The sequence below is a fragment of the Gossypium arboreum genome, chromosome 8 (assembly GCF_025698485.1).
Source record: "Gossypium arboreum isolate Shixiya-1 chromosome 8, ASM2569848v2, whole genome shotgun sequence".
NCBI lineage: Eukaryota > Viridiplantae > Streptophyta > Magnoliopsida > Malvales > Malvaceae > Gossypium > Gossypium arboreum.
In genome coordinates this window covers 83,737,008-83,754,262 of record NC_069077.1, presented here as the reverse complement: position 1 = coordinate 83,754,262, position 17,255 = coordinate 83,737,008, and positions in this window count along the sequence as shown.

The following is a 17,255-nucleotide window of genomic DNA, read 5'->3' as shown; positions in this document are numbered from 1 at the left end:
GAATTTGCGTATAATAATATCTATCAGTCGAGCATGAAGATGGCTATGGTCGTAAATGTCGAACTCCATTGTACTGGACCGAGCTTAGTGAGAAAAAGATTCACGGGGTTGATTTGTTTAGAGAAACTAAAGAAAAAGTAAAAGTAATTCGCGACAATTTGAAATTAGCTTCAGATCGACAGAAATACTATGCGGATTTGAAAAGTAAAGATATTGAATTTCAAATCGACGATAAAGTGTTTTTGAAAGTATCATCGTGAAAGAAGATTCTTCAATTTGGTTACAAAAGGAAATTGAGTTCGTGGTTTATTAGGTTGTATGAGAATATAGACAGAATAGGGCTAGTGGCATATCGACTTAAATTTTTGTCAGAGTTGGAAAGGTTTCATAATGTGTTTCATGTATCCATGTTACAACGATATAAATCAGATCCCTCACATATAATTTCTCTGGCAGAAGTTGAAATTCAGCCCGACATGTCTTATAGCGAAGAACCGATCAGGATTTTGGCCTGAGAGATTAAAGAGTTAAAAAACAAAAGCATAGCTTTAGTGAAGGTACTTTGGCAACGTCATGGTATCAAAGAAGCTACGTGGGAACCCGAATAAGCTATGGGTAAGCAGTACCTAACCTATTTTCTGGTAAGATTTTCAGGGACAAAAATTCCTAAAGGACGAAAGTTGTAATAGTCCGTCTTCAGTGAAATCGAAACAATAGTTTCGGGACCACAAATTTGAAGCGGAAATAATTATTTTATTATTATTTTGAGGTCTACAGCGTGATAGTATGATTGTATAAAAATTTCGTTAAGAAATTTTAACGTTTGAATTCTTAATTTGATAAAAAGGGTTAAATTACAAAAGATACAAAACTCGAGTTCTATAATCTAAAGGGATTAAATAGCCTTCATAATAAAAGGTTGGAGGGTTTATGTTGTAATTAAACCATCCATAATGTGAGTGGACATATATGGACACATTATTAAGTGTTTTAAAGGTTTTATATTAAGGTTTAAAATGTAATTTAATAAAATAAACTAAGTAAAATAAAGAAAAACAAATTGTCATCTTCCTAAAATGCATTCTCCACCGAAAATTAGACTTAAAAACTCCATGAGAGGAACTTGAAGGTTTGTCCAAACTTTGTTGTGCATGTAAGTGAATTTCGGTCTCGTTTTTAATGATTTCTATGTTTTCAAAGTCGTTGTAGCTTAATCTAGCTAACCCAAGGACTAATTTGTGAAATTGTTAAAGCATTTGGGTTTTACCATTGATGAATGTGTATGTGTTTTGATATTTGATGGTAGAAAATAAGTGGTTGTTGTTAGATAAACAAGTTTTGTAAGGTGATTTTGGTTGAAAATCTTAAATAGGGATTAATTTGATAAAATGTGAAAATTTTGGGATAAAGGTGTGAAATGATGAAATTTATGAGCTACTAAGGGCTTAGATAAAATTCGGCTAGCATGGGTATGTACCAAATTGCATGAATTTTCATTGTTATGAGCTAGGGATTAAATTGTAGATAAGTCAAAAGTTTAGGGGTAAAATAATAATTTTTTCAAATTGTGAATTTGGATTGAATTGAATAAAATATGAATTAAAATAATTAAATTTGATTATATAGATCAAGATAAACAACATACGTAATTAGATTGGGGAAAGGATAAAGTTTTGGACTAAACGGTCATTTTTCCTTCAAACGAGTTCAAGGTAAGTTCGTATGTTAATAAGCATTAAAGTAATTTGTGTTTTAAATACTTTATTACTGCATTCTTGATGAATACGAATTCACAGAAATACTCTACGAAGATTTGGCGAGGTATGAAATCCTGGTTGAAACTTAAGAATAGCTTGGATATGAATGACGTGTTATTAGGGGTTACGTGTTTTGGGTGCTGGTCTCGTACGTTCTACCGGTGGCTAAGATTTGCTGCATGTGTTGTGGTTACTCGTTAGCTTGTATGAGCAGCACTGTGTAGCTACATCTTGACCATCAGCTTGTGTGAGCAGATCCAGTGATGGCTCTAGATTGAGCATCTATACAAGATATGAGATAGAGATCGTTTCAATCATGTATTGACGTTTCAGTTTGCGAGATACCCGAGTATCTGATATTATTCCAAATGGTTCAATAGCCATAGTGATGTTACGAAAGTGTTTGAATTAAATATAAAACAGTATAGGTATGTACGTAAATGATGTGAGAATTGAATCTATGAGATTTGTCATTTCCATGTCTAACTTTGTGGATGAATATATGTTAGGCTTGTGAATCAAATTGAGTTGCTTTATACTATGTTTAATTACTTAAATTGTGATTAAATGGTAAGATGAGTTTTATGCTATACGAACTTACTAAGCTTAATTGCTTACTTTGTTTACTTTTCCGTGTTTATTAGTGATTCGAAAGCTCACTCGTTTTGGAAGTTGTCAGAGATTGCATTACACTATCATGCCCTCATTTTGGTACTTTTGGACTTAATGTACTTTTCCATGTTTATTAGTGATGTTACGAAAGTATTTGAATTCAATATAAACCAGTACAGGTATGTATGTAAATCATGTGAGGATTGAATCTATGAGATTTGTGATTTCCATGTCTAACTTTGTGGATGAATATATGTTAGGCTTGTGGATCAAATTGAGTTGCTTTATACTATGTTTAATTACTTAAATTGTGATTAAATGGTAAGATGAATTTTATGCTATACAAACTTACTAAGCTTAATTGCTTACTTTGATTACTTTTTCGTGTTTATTAGTGATTCGAAAGGTCACTCATTTTGGAAGTTGTCGGAGATTGCATTACACTATCATGCTCTCATTTTGGTACTTTTGGACTTAATGTTTTTTGGTTATATGGCATGTATAAGTCATTTGGCTAATGGAAACCTATATGTTTTGTTATGTAACTAGCCATTTAATGTGGCTTGATTTGGTATATCTTGGTATGTATATATATATGTGTGTGGCTAGCCTAATCTTGTATAGTTTATGATTTCCATGGGAATGCTTTGATTGTGTATTGGTAGATTAGTAATTAATAGGTGAACTTGATAAATGGTATGCATGTTATATTTATGCAAGATAATGCATATATGTATTTGACCATTTAGGTAGATTTTGGAGGTGATTTTGACATGTTTTTAAAATGATCATTTGAGATGCCTAAGAGCTTAGGATTGTTGGTAATGAAATTGCATAATATAAACTTGGTTGTGATTGGCTTAATGCCTATTGATGATATGGTCTTGCGCTATTTGGTATTTGTTGGTTGGTACCACATTGGGTGAGAAATAAGGCTTGGAAAATGGCTTATTTTTTTCCACACGGGTAGAGACACGGGCGTGAGTCTTAGCCGTGTGTGACACACGGTCAGGTGACACGACCGTGTGTCCCCTGATATGTAACACCCCAAACCCGGCCCAGACGTTATGGCCAGATCTGACTTGTCACATGGACTTACGACTTAGTATGCATTCGTTGGTTTAAGTGATTGGGGTGGTCTTTGTAAAAATAGCAGTTGAATGAAAAGCCGGTTTATCAGTCTTTAGGCTATCCATTTGTTGTGCTTGTTGAATCTTGGAAAATGTTCATTAATTTTAAAAACCCACGCAGCCTAACACTAGCAGTTTCGACATAGTATAAATATAATCAAAAAATAAAACCATAGCAGAAAAAGAAATTTAAATAGCAGCCTTATTACAACTTAAAACCCAAAATTAAATCAGAATATAAAAATAATAAAAATAAACTAACTTAGAAAAACCAACTTTGCAGATGATGTGGCCACTCGAATCCTCACGGCTCCAAGCCCACTATGGTTGGGGATTTCTGCAGAGATGAAAATAAAGGGTGAGTTTGGTAAACTCAGTGTGTAACATAACCCAACCATAGCCCAAAACAGATCAAACCTCAGAGTAAGACTTATTTGGGCCTTGGCCCAGTACAGAACTCATAATGAAACTCATAGGCCCTTAGCAGATACAGAACAAATATATCATGAATGCAGAATTCCCAACCCAGAGCCATCCATAACACCCCCGTACTAGCCTTACACCATGTGGGGAGACTACCCGACCCACCCAACTGCTACACACCACAAAAATAGCAGCGAAGCTGCCAGATATTGTGACGAAGTCATCAGATATAGATATTGTAGCTAGGCCACCAGAACAGATATATATATGTGGCGAAGCCACCAGATTATAGTGAAGTTGCTAGATATTGTGACGAAGTCACCAGAACAAATATATATGGTGAGGCCACCAGATTGCAACGAGGCTGCCAGAACGCTTCCTCCATCAATATAAACCCATGTCCCATGCAACAGAAATAATATGTCATAGCATACGTATACAGAAACAGAACATCATGCTTTTCAGAAAAAAATAACCCTAGGGGTAAAATCGTAATTTTGCATGCATAAGTGTATTGGAGTAATTATTACCTATTGCTAAGGTTTCATGCTCATTCTAACATTTACCAAGTAATCAGAAGTACTTACCTCGTCTTTTTACCAAAGTGGGCCCGTTGGCCTATTGGCCCGTTTTCGGCCCATTAAGCCTAAAAATACCGTTGTGCACGAAAATGCACACTCTGCACTCTAATCATCCAAATACACCATATTCATTAACATCTGTCTCATGAGCGGTCGCACGCTCGCGAGTTCACAAAATACAGATGTTTTGGTATTTCAGCTTTTACCGATTCAGTCTAAGGGAGGGTGTCGTTTACACACCTGGTTGATGACAATTGATGACGATATCTCCCACGCGATAATCCTACAATCGAACATTAACACATTAGACTTACGAATTAACGATAACTAACATAAATCCACGTCAACTAACCTAATCATCACACAAGTTGGTCATTTACGCACGAGGGGCAAAATAGTCACTTTACCCTCCAGGGGTAAATTGGTAGTCCTACCCTACAGGGGTATTTTAGTATTTCTACAACTTATCCACTTGGGCCTACAGACCCATTGGGACCACATGGCCCATTTCAGCCCATCATGACCTGAAATAGCCGTCCCACTGCTAGAGTAATGAGAAATACACACCTGTTAGGAGACTGCAGTTAATCCGCGCTCCAAACACTCTTAGCTGACGTCCAACCCAAACGAGCACGTCACAAAGCGAAAGGGATCAGCCAAGAAGTGTATGCCTACTCTTCTCATGGTTTGCTCTATTTAAAGCCAGCTCTCCATCTACTCTTATGTTAGCTTCCCGATGTGGGATCCCTCCATCACCAGAGTTTAAAACCAACACCAACTCTTGCCGTCCCAACATAGCAAAATAATCAACCTTTGTGTGCCAAGAGATTCAAACCAAAGTCCTCTCACATGCCAACTCATGCCACCACCACTAGGCCATCAACTCATTTGTGTCATAAATCCAACACATTAAACTTTAAAGCGCACCTATTTGCTTCCAGATTTATTGAAAAGAGAAACCAAAATATATTGCAAGAGCCAAGACTTGAACCTTGGACCCCTTGCTTCCTCTATGGCGTCACTTCCTTGTCCCTTAAGTGGCGCTACCTTGCCACTACACTACACTCCTTTTTGTGTTATCTTTTACCCCTTTACTCTTAAAAGCCCAAACGCCAATTGCATCACCTGTTCATAAAATTAAAATCCCGAAGACTACCACGAATTTAACTTAAGTTTGGGCCTTCCAAAGGCCCACTAACCTACTAAAATATATATTTTAACCAACCAAAACACACAAAAATTTTAAAAATCACAGAAACACAGAAAACCCGAAAATTGGGGCGTTACAACTCTACCCTCCTTAAAGAAATTTCGTCCTCGAAATTTTACCTGAATCAAATAGATGAGGATATTGTTGACGCATTGCCACTTCTGGCTCTCAAGTAGCTTCCTCTCTGCCATGATTATGCCACAGCACCTTTACTAGCGGAACTGATTTCCTCCTCAAAATCTTAACATCTCGATCCAAAATCTGCACAGGCTCTTCCTCAAAAGTCAAGTCTATTTGGACCTTGATCTCTGCAACCGGCACAACATGAGTAGGGTCAGAACGATACCGCCTTAACATGGAGACGGGAAAGACATCATGAATTCTATCCAACTCTAGAGGTAGCTCCAACTGATAAGCCACTGGACCCACTCGCTTAAGAATCCGATAAGGCCCAATGAACCGCAGACTTAACTTGCCTTTCCTCCCAAACCTTAATATTTTCTTCCAAGGTGAAACCTTCAAGAAGACCATATCACCCACAGAGTACTCAATTTCCTTGCACTTCAAATATGCATATGACTTCTATCTATCAGATGCTTCCTTCAACCGATCTCTAATCAACTTGACCTTATCCTCAGTATCTGCCACCAACTCAGGTCCAAGACCCTGTCATTCACCCAACTTAGTCCAACAACTAGGTGTACGACATCTTCGTCTATACAGTGCCTCATAAGGAGCCATTTGAATACTTGCCTGATAACTATTGTTGTATGCAAACTCTGCCAACGGTAAGTAATCCTCCCAACTGCCTCGAAAGTCGATAACGCATCCCCTCAACATGTCTTCCAGAATCTGAATAACCCTTTCCGACTGTCCATCAGTCTGAGGATGAAAGGTTGTACTAAAGTTCAACCGCGTACCCAACGCCTTATGCAACTTTTTCCAAAACTGAGATGTGAATCTAGGATCTCGATCAGAAATAATTGACACTGGCACTCCGTGAAGTCGCACTATTTTCTCCACATACAATTTGGCTAACTTCTGAAGTGAATAATCAGTGCGGACAGGTATGAAATGAGAAGATTTGGTCAACCTATCCACAATTACCCAAATCGAGTCCTTCTTTGACGGTGTCAAGGGTAACCCACTCATAAAATCCATGGTTACCCTCTACCACTTCCAAAGTGGTACTTTCACTGGCTGCAAAAGCCCAGAAGGAAATTGATGTTTAGCTTTCACTTGCTGACAAGTCAGACATTTTCCCACAACTTCCATTACCTCTCGCTTCAATCCATACCACCAATACAACTCCTTTAAGTCGCGATACATTTTACTCCCTCCAGGATGCATAGCACACAGACCTCCATGAGCTTCTTTCAGAATTGCTTGCCTCAAGTCAAAGTTCTTCGGAATACAAACTCTACCTCGGTAACACAAAACTCCCTCACTGTTCCGTTTGAACTCAAAAGTATCCCCATTCTTAACCTGCCGAAATCGAGAAACCAGGTACTCATCCCTCGACTGATGATACCCAGATCGAAGGTCAATCTTGGAAAATACTGAAGCTCCTCTAAGTTGGTCGAATAAATCATCGATTCTTGGCAGTAGGTACTTGTTCTTAATTGTCAGTTTGTTCAACTGCTGATAATCGATGCACATCCGCATTGACCCATCTTTCTTCTTTACGAACAACACTGGTGCTCCCTACGGAGACACACTTGGTCTAATGAAGCCTCTATCCAATAACTTTTGAATTTGGACTTTCAGCTCCACCAACTCCTTCGGTGCCATCCTATAAGGTGCAATGGACACCGGTGCCGTTCCAGGCAACAAGTCGATTCCAAACTCAACCTCTCAGTTCGGGGGCAAACCCGGAAGCTCCATGTAACACCCCGTACCCGAGTCCGTTACCGGAGTCGAACACAAGGTGCGTACAGACTTAACTTAATTATTTTCACAGTCCATTAAAAAAATTTCCAGGCAAGCTGGTTACTGCATCACTGTCGCCTTAAAAATCATATCTTGAGTTTCAAAGCTCAAAAATAAGTTTCGTAATTTTTCCCTGAAACAAGACTCATATGTCCATCTACATATTTTTTTCTAGAATTTTTGGTTGGGCCAATTAGTACAGTTTATTAGTTAAATTCTCCCCTGTTACAGGGTACGACTACACTAACCTTCATGCATTATGACCTAGATATCTCCCTGTACAGGGCTTCAATACTGATACCGTTTGTTTCTATAGCAACTAGACTCAAGGAGGAATCTATACATATATGGAATGGCTCCTAATTATCTCTGGTTAATTTACAATGAATTTCCGAAGTCGGAACATGGAATCCAGAAACCGTTCTGGCCCTATTTCACAAAAACCTAAATATCTCTTAACATACAACTCATATGACCGTTTCGTTTCTTCCATATGAAAGTATATTCACCAAGGTTCATTTACACAATTTATTCACTATTTAATTCCTTTCCTACTATATTTAGTGATTTTTCACATCCACATCACTGCAGCTGTCAACCTCTGTCTTTAAGGTAGATTTTACCTACTTCATAATTTCCTTGATTCAACTAGCCCTTTTAGCATACATGGCACAAAAGATGATCACGGTTAACCATTCCAAGGGCTAATCGATTCCAAACATTTCCACATCTCTTAACGAACAACATACAAAATGATTATGATACCATGCCAAAGTGTATATAAGCCATTTTTGCATGGCTATCCAAATTTATACAGAATCAAAGGGTCTATGACCAACAAACGAAAGAGTAGTCCTATACATGCCATTTCAATGTTCAACCAAAATTTGTACCAAAAGGGGGCTTTGATAGTGTGGGAGACTTCGACTTCCAAAAATCCCGAGTCCGATAGCTGATGAGCCAAAATCTATAACAGAGAACAAAGAAACGGAGTAAGCAATTTAGGCTTAGTAAGTTTTGAGCAAGGGATTCCAGCACAACAAAAGCATAGCATTCATATAGCTAAACGGATAATTTCATATGCACACATTCTCAATATCATACTTACTTCACATTACCAACCCTTATGTTCATACACAAAAGATCAACTTAGCCAAAGGCCGGTAGCTCGTTTATCAACTGAGCAAATACTTATTTGTAAGGGCTCAACTAATTCAAAGCACATACGAAACATACCTCATTGCTGGAATTTTGCAAGCGTATTAACTGAAATTTTTACAGCAAAATTGCTCATTCCCGAATCACGTACCTTCGGAATTTAACCGGATATAGCTACTCGCTCGATTGTCTTCGGGACATAGCCCGGTTATAGTAATTCGCACAAATGCCCTTGGGACTTAACCCGGTTTTGGTAACTCGCACAAATGCCTTCGGGAATTAACCCGGATTTAGTATCTCGCACAAATGCCTTCGGGAATTAACCCGGATTTTGTAACTCGCACAAATGCCTTCGGGAATTAACCCAGATTTAGTCACTTAGCACAAAAGCCTTCGGGACTTAGCCCGGATACCATTCAAATGACCAAGCACATATATCAACAAATCATAACACATCCGTATTACATTCTCATTACCAAAGCTCAAACACAAGACACTTATCATATTTACAATTTCGGCTCAATAGCCACATACAAGGGCATGATTTTGATTTGTTTATTACATAATCTAATTAGATCATAATCTAAGTTCCATTACTCGAAAACTTACCTCAGATGTGGTCGAGCGATTTCGACGGCTATTCGATCACTTTTTCCTTCCCCTTATCCAACTGTGGTCCTCTAAGCTCTTGAGCTAATTCACACAAATTTAACTTATTAAAGTCTCATTATGCTAGCTTATGGCCGAATATGACAAGGAATTTTAAAAGGTCATATGGCCACCCTTTAGCTCAAATACACAATGGTCATGCACATTTTTAATCACATCAAGCAATTCAATACAATTCATTCGAACATCAAAGAGAAGCTCAAGGTACTTAGCCCATATTTATACATTAGACATTAAAGTCACATACATGTGAAATCATGCATCAACTCAAGATATTAACCCACACTCCCTTTTTAGCCGATTGTCCTAACCAAGATAAAGGCATCAATATGCTTGTCTCTAACCGAATGCATGCACACCAATCCATCTCATGTGGCCGAATATGCATGTTGATGTTGAGGCCAATTACATATTTAATACCACACATAAATGGCATACATTTTACTAACTAATGCATTACATATTGTAGCTCAATACGCATCTATCATTTACTTCATAACCTAAACATCATCATAAATAAATATATACCTTGAGATAGTATATATGTCATACCAATACATCATGTGCAAACATATATACATATAGGTGCAAGGGCCGAATCTCAAGTTGATTATAACCAAATATAAACATATATCCAAAACACAAATCTTACCTACCATGCAATAAGCATAAATCATACTTATGGATATACCATGGCCGAATACATCACAACACCATACCATTTCAATTTTGGTCATGGTTAAACAAAGAACTTAATGTCTCACTCAAAAATGCTAAAAAGAAAATCCAAGAGTCCTCAATCCACCATCACATGTATCATTATCAAGCTTCATATTTAGCATGCAATGGCATTAACACAAAATCCACCTTGGTCGAATATCATCCCCATGACATAGCAAAGATTTGAACCATGGGCTAATTAGAACTCAAGCTAGCAACTAAAAACATGCATGAATCTCATGGCACAACCTCAAACATACCTTAATCTAGACACAAGTATGGCCAAACCTCCCTAATCCTCTTCCAAACCAAGCATGAAGCAAGAACTCCTTCCTTCTCCTTAGAATTTTAGGCTCAAAGAAATGAAAAGGATGAACAACAATTTTTTTCCTTTTCTTCAACTCACGGCAAAAATGGGGGGTAACACTCACACATTCTTTCTTTTTTTTTTTCTTTTCCATTTCTTTATTACCCATACTCATTAATTTATTTTTTTCCTCCCATGATGCACCAACATAACATGTCTATGACATGTTTTGCCCATAATCCTTTGTCATGGCCGGCCACTATCAATTAGGGGGGAAATTTGACATGCAAGTCCTCCCTTTTGATTACATGCACTATTAGGTCCTTATAGATTAGCCTATCACATTTCAAAAGTGTCACACAAGTCCTACTAACTGAATTCACATGCAATCGACTAAATCGAAGCTTGAAATTTTCACACATTCATAATTACATATTCTAGACAATAAATATTACGTTCAAACATTTCGGTGACTCGGTTTAGAGGTCTCGAAACCACTTCCCGACTAGGGTCAATTTTGGGCTGTCACACTCCTCTGGAAAAACATCTTGAAAATCCTTGACGGTTCTAATTTTATCCACTGTCAAATCCTCAGTTTTCGATTGGCTTACAAATGCCAAATAAGCCTCACATCCCTTTCAAATCCACTTCTCGGCTCTCAATACTTACACCACATTAGACAGATAATCCCTACACTCGCCTATCACCAAAACCTCCTCATCCTTTGTGGTTTTTAACATTATTCGCTTAGCAGCACAATCCAGAGTATCCCTATGCTTAACAAGCCAATCTATTCCCAAAATGAGATCGAATTCTCCGAAAGGTAGGTCCATCAGATCTCAAGAGAAAACTTTTCCTTGAGTTTCTATAGGCACATCTCTATACAATTTATCTACCCTAACCGAGTAACCCAAAGGACTTAGTACAGATACCCCACTCACGGTCTCCTTAGAGCGCACACCCAGCGACCCAGATATAGCACATGCAACATATGAATGGGTAGATCCAACATCTATGAACGCAGTGTATGGCATACTGGAAATCAGAAACGTACCAGTTATGACGTCAGGTGCATCACCCTCCTCTCGGCGATAAGCTGTATACACCAACGCCGGCTGACGAGCCTCAGCAAATCCAGCACCCCTGCCAGGCGCTCCCCTTCCTCGACCGTTTTCATTACCACCTCTACTTTGCCCATGTCCTCTCGGAAACTATGGTCCACCCCTCACTGGTTGAGCGACCCTCTGCTCTAAAACTTGAACCTGATCTGGATCCTGGGGACAATCCTTAACCCTATGCTCTATAGATCCACATCAGAAACAAGCACTAGAACATTTCCAACACTCGCCCATAAGCATCTTCCCACAATTCCTACAACCTTGCGGTCTAACAGCATTCATCGGTACTTCTCGAACTGGATCCATTACCCTTGCTCTCTTAACATTCCTGTTCATACCACCTGAAAGTCCTGAATCTCTCCTAAAACGTTTTCGATCTTTCTCACGATTCTGTCTTTCTGTATGCTTCACTTCCTCAACTATCTTAGCTTTCTCCACTAAAGCAGTGAAGTTACGCTCCCTCTGCGGTGCAATCAGCACCCTAAGTTCATCTCTTAGACCATCCTCGAAGCGTATGCTACGCTCATACTCTGTAACGACAATCCCAGAAGCATACCGTCTCAGTCTCAGAAACTCAAACTCATACTCAGCCACTGACTTACTCCCTTGGACCAGGTTCAAAAATTCTTTCCGGTGAGCGTCCACGTAACTAGCCCCAACATACTTTCCTTTGAAGGCTATCTTAAACAGCTCCCAAGTCACACTGTCAGCAGGAGTTCCATCTCTCACCGTGAACCACCACTGATGAGCCTCATCCCTGAGTAACGATATGGCTGCCTTCAGCTTCTGCTCCACAGAGCAGTTCAGATCATCCATAATCCGCTCTGTGGCTTCTAACCAATAGTCAGCCACATTCGGAGCTACACCAGATACACCCCTAAATATCTCTACTCCATTGGCCCAGAGCCGCTCAGAAATAGACCTCTGAATTTCGTTTTCCGTACTTGCCCTAGTAGCCCTTTCCAAAACTCAGAGCATTGCCTGGGACAGAGCATCTTCCCCTGCACCTCGATCATGAGACTCTACCTCCATTGCCGGTGGTACCGGTGCATCTGCTATTGGCACATGTCTTGAAGACGAAGATTCAGCCTGAGCATTACTTCGGCCACGTCCACGGCCTCTTCCACGAGCTGCTCAAGTACTCATTTCATATTATTTGATTAAGAATTTTATGAATCAATTTAATATTTCAGTGCTTATTACAGATGTCTTATGAACAACAGTAATTCAGAGTTTGAGTTTGTTTCTTTTTGCGGTAGCCTAGCTACAGTCTCAGTCTACTTATCAGAGTTTCTATAGTTCCAGTGTTACCCTAACTAAAGTACCATGATAAGGTTTTGTACAAGCATATAACAGATATTTCAAAAACAATCAGAAAGGCTCAGAAAACTTACAGACTTGGGCCGGAGATTCGGTGTACCACCTTCTAAAAAAAAACCTAATTTTAGAAAACCATTTTTAATCTTTAAAATCATCTATTTGTAAAGAGAAAGTATTAGAAACATTCTCGAAAATAATTTATAATCAAGTTCCAAAAAAAAAATGATTTTCGAAAACCTTTATTCAGTGTTTCTTTACAAACTCCTATTTTTAGACCTGTTCCACAGCCGAGTTGTTGCAACTTGACTCTGATACCACTAAATGTAACACCCCAAACCCGGCCCAGACGTTATGGCCAGATCTGACGTGTCACATGGACTTATGACTTAGTATGCATTCGTTGGTTTAAGTGATTGGGGTGGTCTTTGAAAAGACAGAAGTTGAATGAAAAGCCGGTCTATCAATCTTTAGGCTATCCATTTGTTGTGCTTGTTGAGTATTGGAAAACGTTCATTAATTTTGAAAACCCGCGCAGCCTAACAATAGCAGTTTCGACATAGTAAAATATAATCAGAAAATAAGACCATAGCGGAAAAAGAAATTTAAATAGTGGCCTTATTACAACTTAAAACCCAAAATTAAATCAGAATATAAATATAATAAAAATAAACTAACTTAGAAAAACTAACTTTGTAGATGATGTGGCCACTCCGAATCCCTCAAAGCTCCAAGCCCACTATGGTTGGGGATTTCCTGCAGAGATGAAAATAAAGGGTGAGTTTGGTAAACTCAGTGTGTAACATAACCCAACCATAGCCCAAAACAGATCAAACCTCAGAGTCAGACTTATCTGGGCCTTGGCCTAGTACAGAAATCAGAATGAAATTCATAGGCCCTTAGCAGATACAGAACAAATATATCATGAATGCAGAATTCCCAACCCAAAGCCATCCATAACACCCCCGTACGAGCCTGACACCATGTGGGGAGACTACTCGACCTACCCAACCGCTACACGCCATAGAAATTGCAGCGAAGCTGCCAGATATTGTGACAAAGTCACCAGATACAGATTTTGTGGCTAGGCCACCAGAACAGATATATATATATATGTGGCTTAGCCACCAGATTGTAGCGAGGCTGCCAGATATTGTGACGAAGTCACCAGAACAAATATATGTTGTGAGGCCACCAGATTGCAACGAGGCTGCCAGAACGCTTCCTCCATCAATATAAACCCATGTCCCATGCAACAGAAACAATATGTCATGGCATACGTATACAGAAACAAAACATCATGCTTTTTAGAAAAAAATAACCCTAGGGGTAAAATCGTAATTTTGCATGCATAAGGGTGTTTCAGTAATTATTACCTATTGCTAAGGTTTCATGCTCATTCTAATGTTTACCAAGTAATCAGAAGTACTTACCTCGTCTTTTTACCAAAGTGGGCCTGTTGGCCCATTTACCCGTTTTCGGCCCATTAAGCCCAAAAATATCGTTGTGCACGAAAATGCACACTCTGCACTCTAATCATCCAAATGCACCATATTCATTAACAACTGTCTCATGAGCGCTTGCATGCTCGTGAGTTCACAAAATACCAACGTTTTGGTATTTCGGCTTTTACCAATTCAGTCTAAGGGAGGGTGTCATTTACACACCTAGTTGATGATGATATCTCCCACGCGATAATCCTACAATCGACCACTAACACATTAGACTTACGAATTAATGATAAATAACATAAATCCACGTCAACTAACCCAATCATCACACAAGTTGGTCATTTACGCACGAGGGGCAAAATAGTCATTTTACCCTCCAGGGGTAAATCGGTAGTCCTACCTTATAGGGGTATTTTAGTAATTCTACAACTTATCCACTTGGGCCTACGGACCCATTGGGACCACATGGCCCATTTCAGCCCATCGCGGCCCAAAATAGTCATCCTACTGCTAGAGTAATGAGAAATACACACTTGTTAGGAGACTGCAGTTAATCTGCGCTCCAAACATTCTTAGCTGACGCCCAACCCAAACAAGCACGTTACAAAGCGAAAGGGATTAGCCAAGAAGGGTATGCCTACTCTCCTCATCTCTATTTAAAGCTAGCTCTCCATCTACTCTTATGTTAGCTTCTCGATGTAGGATCCCTCCATCACCAGAGTTTAAAACTAGCACCAACTCTTGTCGTCCCAACATAGAAAAATAATCAACCTTTACGTGCCAAGGGATTCAAACCAAAGTCCTCTCACATGCCAACTCACGCCACCACCACTAGGCCATCAACTCATTTGTGTCATAAATCCAACACATTAAACTTTAAAGCGCGCCTACTTGCTTCCAGATTTATTGAAAAGAGAGACAAAAATATATTGCAAGAGCCAAGACTTGGACCTTTGACCCCTTGCTTCCTCTATGGCGACACTTCCTTGTCCACTAAGTGGCGCCACCTTGCCACTACACCACACTCCTTTTTGTGTCATCTTTTACCCCTTTACTATTAAAAGGCCAAATGCCAATTGCATCACCTGTTCATAAAATTGAAATTCCGAAGACTACCATGGGTTTAACTTAAGTTTGGGCCTTCCAAAGGCCCACTAACCTACTAAAATATATATTTTAATCAACCAGAACACACAAAAATTTTAAAAATCACAAAAACACAAAAAACCCGAAAATTGAGGCGTTACATGATACTTATTTAGAAACCAAGTCAGTAGCTTCACACGACCTAGCGCACGAGCGTGTGGCTTGGCCATGTGGCACAAGTCAATATACCCTCTAGTTTTCACACAGCTTAGCACATGGCCTGGCACATGGGCGTATGGTCTGGCAGTGTGACCCAAGTCAGTGAGTTACACGGGGTCTAACATTGGTTGGGACATGGCCATGTGATCCCATTACGAATGTCCACATGGCCTTTGACACAGGCGTGTCTCTCTCACACAGCCTGGCCATACGGTCGTGTGTCCCCTGCACTTTGAAAATTTTCCATGTTTCTCTAAAAATCTCTTAAGTACTTGGTTTAGTCTCGAACCACTTCTAATGTTTGTTTTAGGCCTTGAGGATTTATGTTAAGAACTATATGACTGAATTTGAATGACTTGTGTTTGGTTATGAGAAATGAATATGAAATGCATGATTGTTTAAGTGATAAGTCTGGTAATACTCCGTAACCCTATTCTGATGATGGATACAGGTTAAGGGTGTTACATTGCCACTGCATTTTTATTATTTTTTTACCTTAGCATTAATCTCACTTTACTATAATAACTTAACCAATTTAAACCTATTTGATACCTGTAGAGATTATCTCATGTACCACTTTATTACTCGATCCAACGTGCATACTTGCACAATTCGCATCTCATATTGACACATGACACTCACATTCCCTTATCTCTCCAATACTATCTCGGGCATCAATGCCCCTAATCAAAATAAAAAAGGTGAGTACTTACAATCCTATGGCATGCCAACTATATCAAACGATCTCATAAGGTCACAAGGCCAAAATATCCACAATTTTATCCTCATTACTTACCGACTTTCTGCAAGTATTCATCGCATATTTATATTATTAGCACAATATAATAATGTCACTTTGCATGAATAACATGCCCACGTATTCACTTTTACAGCAGTTATCACAAGCTTATAATGCATCTGATAGCATCACATATTTATTCATCTTTCCACATTTTCACAAGCACGCATATATCATAATGAATCTTGGTTTAAGAAAACTTACACTCAAAATTTAGAGTAGGGGTTTAGGCTACCTCTAAATTTCCAATTTACACTATGAATCATCTACGAGCAAAAATTCCAAAACACTCATGAAATATGCTTTCGCCGAAAGACAAAAACTCAAAAAAGGATTTCTTTGCCTTTGTCTCCACTTTTTGATGGTCCTATCAATTCTGATGCTTCAGCAAGACAAACCATACAAATACACAATCAACAATCAACCAATGACTTACCTCAAACAATCTAAAACATAAGCCGAAGCTAAGTTCTCTTGTAACTAAAACCTTCGATGTAGAAAACTTAGAATTTGAATATCTCGGTCTACACTTAATCTTTTTGCATGAAACAAATTCTATTCATCTACAACTAATTCCCAACCTTTAAACTACACAAAATCCCTCAATTCATAATTAAAAAGTTTCGACGTATAATGGTTACTATGACAAAAATTTGTTAGAACTTGAGAAATCCTTAATAAAACTTGAAAGTAAGTTTAGAAACCTTCTAATCATGTTAAAACAATTTTAAAATCACTTTGAAACCACATTTTTATTCAAAATCCCAAA